The 5020-nt window shown below is 43.2% G+C and overlaps 1 long non-coding RNA gene across 1 annotated transcript; it reads right to left on the reverse strand.

Moving 5' to 3' along the window:
• Window positions 1-3431: 3431 nt before the first annotated feature.
• LOC145034157 (uncharacterized) lies at window positions 3432-4804 on the reverse strand. Its single transcript, XR_013677924.1, has 3 exons — window positions 4308-4804; window positions 3916-3982; window positions 3432-3578 (listed from the first exon to the last, which is right to left on the reverse strand). It is a non-coding gene; the product is annotated as an uncharacterized LOC145034157 (long non-coding RNA).
• Window positions 4805-5020: the final 216 nt, after the last annotated feature.

The following is a 5020-nucleotide window of genomic DNA, read 5'->3' on the forward strand; positions in this document are numbered from 1 at the left end:
TAACGATTCACGATAAATATGGAAACCCCAGTCTCGCCCCTTGTTCGACCACCAGGACCCTACAGGCTCAAATGATGAGGCTACTCAAGCCTAGGAACTTACCTGAGTCATGCACTGACCAACGAATACTACGGCTCCCCGTAGGTTCACACTGCTTCTTGCTCGCTGCTTGGTGAATACTACGGCTCCCCGCAGTATCACCGCACCCTCTCACAGACTGGTGAGTACTACGGCTCCCCGCAGTATCATCACACCATCTCACTGACTGGTGAGTCCTACGGCTCCCCGCAGTATCACCACACCCTCTCACTAACTGGTGCGTACTACGGCTCCCCGCAGTATCACCACACCCTCTCTCTGATTGGTGAGTACTACGGCTCCCCGTGGTATCACCACACCCTCTCACTGACTGTTGAGTACTATGACTCCCTGCAATATCACCACATCCTCTCACTGACTGGTGCGTACTACGGCTCCCCGCAGTATCATCATACCCTCTCTTATTTCCCCACAACCTCATTATCACGTCGATAGCACACGGTGTTCACTAACTCATGCTCCGCTGACCAATCATAGATTGGTGCACGCACTTACCCAAATTATGCATCACTATATCTGACGAAAACCGTCATAACAAAACACCTTTCCTTGCTGCAATCCAGATTCCAAAATAATCTCACTTGATGATTTAGCCGAAGGGCTCCTACTCGAACCATAGATACTTGATACACCACTTGCCGTCTCAAACTCAAGACCCAAAATAATCTGAAATTCAAGGTGTTATACTCGGGTACCCTGTTACACGATCACAGAGCCTCATGATGTCTTGCCTCCGTCACTCATCTCCCTATCACACAACCCAAAATTTCAGAATATCCCACTTCTCAATTTAAGACACGGAGGAATCGTCAATGAATCAGAACATGTTGACGACAACCCGAAACTCCTTCCTATAGTGATCAAACTCATGCCAGAATACTCATAACGACCTTGAAATTGGTTACCTAATCAACTTCTACCCTTCCCAAACTGCATAACAGCCCATACACTGGACCAGGAATTCTCAACCGTCGAACTAGCCTTACGAGCCAACCACCTCGAATTCACCATTATCACCTCGAAGAATTCCTAACCACCACAAGGTTTCCAAAAAACGGCCACTTGCCTTAGAGACACTCATCCATTCTTAAACACTTACCACATGCATTATCTCGTTCTGCACCTTGCCTCAACCACCAATAACACTGGTCTCATGAATCCGTACTGCGGGTCTCTATATCTAGTTCTCTAACCACTCTTGAACAAATCTCTGATCCCCTCAATAAAATACTCGGTTCTCCCCTACTTAGGGTTCAAACCATCACCGATTGGCACACTAACAATCTATCCCACAGACTATTTCCACCAGTAACATCACACCTACTCTTGGAAGGTGCTACGCAACGCTCGTTGATCTCCCTGATAGAGATCAAGCAACCCTAAATACCCCGAATCTTAGATGAAATCCTCAAAAACTTCTCATCATGACTGCCTCTAGTTATTTAGAATCTCATATCATCCTACTACCGGACATCTCAACTCACTAGTAGTAACCCATACTATTAGTCTGGGAATGTGAACTATCATACTCCTCATCCTCGACTCCTCAACTAACATCCCATCACGTGAATTATCATAAGAGCAAAGACCTCGTTTCCACACTCGATACATCATAGACAATAAGAGCCACCGCCCCAATATACTCCTCTTGATTGTCCGTCACTGCAGCTAACACATGCCCTACTATACTCTAATAGGGTGTACCCTGATCCTTGACCATCTTAGTCCCCACAGACAACCTGCTCATGCTATATCCTTACCTCGCAACAGAACTATTGCCAGATACTCTGGTTGAAGATCACCATCAGTGCTATCCCACAGGGTTCACCCCCAAGCTCAGAAACTGAAATCTCAACACCTCTTATGTTTCCCACAGGAAACGGAAGTAGCACCACTCAGGTCACGGAAGGTGCCATCTCCACCATCGGCTTATGGCTCAACTCAGGCTGCAATCCTCCATATAACACCATCTATACTCATCCTTGAGTCTTGCGACTCTATCTGTCATTTCACCAAAAATCCCTTGGAATTATCTTGACTTCCCTCTCAAGGGATGCTTCATTGAAACTCCTTCAACATGGCCCTCTGGCCCGATACTCTATCGCATTCGATCTCAGCCTAATCAATCACGACGGGATAACTAGAAAAAAGGCACAAGCATTATCTGCTACGAATCATGGTACCCGAACCATGACATCACCTCTCAACCTTCCACCAATCATGGTACTCAAACCATGACATCACCTCTCAATCTACTACAAAGCATGGTACTTGAACCATGTCATCACCTACCAATCTACTACAAAGCATGGTACTCGAACCATATCATCACCTCTCAACCTACTACTTAGAACCTCCAGAATACCCCCTGTATCGAGTATGGGTCCTCTGCTTTCGGTAGTACGGGCCCATACTACTTGCCACATCTACCCATACTTTCTACACAGACCATCCCAGAGTTTCTAGGTAGCTGCTCAACCTTCTCGATCACCAATCCCGTTATGCGTGTTCGCTCCCCAGTGAAATGCCCTACTCTGTCAGTGCACTCATCTGACCATGGTCACCCTTAGGCTCTTCCTGGGTTCTGACACTTCTCTGCCATCAGCTGCTGAAGAACTCCTAATGATGCCATCCATTTAACTCCTGAATATCTTCATATTCACTTAGTAGCTAACCCCCATCATCGAGAGTTCCGCAAAGCACAAAGCAAGCAGCATTCGAGCATCGAATAATCTCCACCAGCACGTAAAACCACTCTAAGTTACAAGTCTAATTGCTTTACTCACACTCAACAGGCGTCATCGAACTCAAGCAACTCTACCCCATGCGGACATCTAACTACTCTCTCAGTAGGTTCATCCAATTGTCATCTAGGTATCTCTCCTAGATTACTCCTCTACTCCAAGCTTTATCTCTGAAATATTCCTGCTGGATACTCTTACTCAGCATGTAATCGAAAGCACAACACAGATAACAACAACTCCTAGGCTAAGGCATCACAAATCAGGCCACCTATTCCTAGAATATGAAATACCTAGCCTGTCCTCTAACATGCAGAATATCACAAAATATCTCATATCACAAAAGTAGGGTATTTTGTGAAGTCACCGTTCGGGCTCTGGCTGATTGTACTCATTATTCCTTCTCGCGTTCTCTTAGAAACTCTTGCTCATTTTTTAAAAAAAAAAAAACATTCCTTTGAAAAAAAAAATCTCAAATCCTTAGTTTGAGTCCAGATTTACCCAAAGGTGCATCGAATCCCTCAAACTAAGGCTCTGATACCAACTTGTAACGACGTAAATTTTCAAAACAATTTTTTTTATCATATAATATTCATACCACATTTCACAAAATCTCATTTATTGAATTTACAAAACGCAACTCCATGATTAATTAATTAATAATGTAGGATCTTCAAAACAATATTCTTTCTCTGGTGTGTACAATCAAACCGATCCGTCCTGCGTTCCTGAGAAAACCTGAAACACATAACACATAACATGGTAAGCACGAAGCTTAGTGAGTTCCCCAAAATACCACAAACAACACATATTAGCCACTCGAGGCTATAACTCTGTGGACCCTCTGGCCCTAACTCTATGGACCCTCTGGTCCTAACTCTGTGGACCCTCCGGTCCTAACTCTGTAAACTCTGGAATACACACATCATAAATCACATAGAAATAATGCAGTGCATCACATCACATAAATAGCATACAACACATATCACACTATAAATGCATGTCTCAAGCAAACATAAGACCCTCTGATCACATATAATTACCACTCTAGGTAAAGTATAGTGAGAAAACTCACCTGAAGTTGCAATCACAACATATGGACCACCAAAATGGCTAATATGGATTTCCAGCCCTCTAAACTCCTAAAACCATGCAAATAGCCTTTGCTTAGCTCAAAATTTTGATATTACTTAATAACACATCTTAATACACTTATATTCGCCTTTTATTTATAAAATACGATCGCAAAACAAATCAATAAGCTTGGTGATTAAATAAATTTATTTAGTCAAAATATATCTATTTCTCTAAAAAAAAAGAGAATTCCAACAGCTAAAAACAAATTCCCAACACAAAACCTCTATGCACTATTTTCATTTATCATAAAACAAAGCCCACTAGAATTGATTACTTAACCCAATCATGCAGCCCACTTAAAATAAATGGTCAATAAGGTCAAAGAGGTACCTTACTTCATCCCCAATGTACAATAGCTATGCATCAATGGATATTTCTGGCGAACCACAGGTCTTCGGCGATGCCCCCCAACTTCGGCGGTGCTTCCTTCCCTTGGCAACATCGAGTATCTTCTTCTTGTCTCTCCACCGGAGCTCCTGATATTAACCTATCTTCTACACTTGACTGGATAAAGAGAACCAAAGTCTCTATTTCAATGGAGACATCTCACAAAAATCTTGATTATCCCTCTTTTAAACTGATACAACTCTCGGCTTCTCTCATCATCTCCTTCCAATTCCTTCGCAACTCACTCACTCATTGCCTAAGGAAGGAACAGCCACTCATTCCTTACTCACCCTCCTATTCCATCCTCAATAGGCAGACCCAGTGCCCAACAGTTGCTCCGATGATGGCAGTCGCCTCTTCTTTCTCTCTCTTTTTCTCGATTTCTCACTCTTCCCCTCACTCTCCAGCCGCATAAACACACACTCACTCAATGATTTAGGGTTTGTGCCATTAAATACGAGATACGCTGCAGATACAAACAAAATGTGATGAAGGTCTCCCCCTCCACCCACTGTCGCGATGCAGGGAACAAGGAAACGAAAGTTTTCCAAAATTAGTAGAAATGGCCCCTTGAGTTTAGATATTTGATAGATTTAACCCATCCTTGGGTTTCTTTAACAAACCAAGTTTTGAAAATAGCATAATACCCCCTTGGA

The sequence above is a fragment of the Lactuca saligna genome, chromosome 3 (assembly GCF_052625555.1).
Source record: "Lactuca saligna cultivar CGN05327 chromosome 3, ASM5262555v1, whole genome shotgun sequence".
NCBI classification, from domain to species: Eukaryota; Viridiplantae; Streptophyta; class Magnoliopsida; order Asterales; family Asteraceae; genus Lactuca; species Lactuca saligna.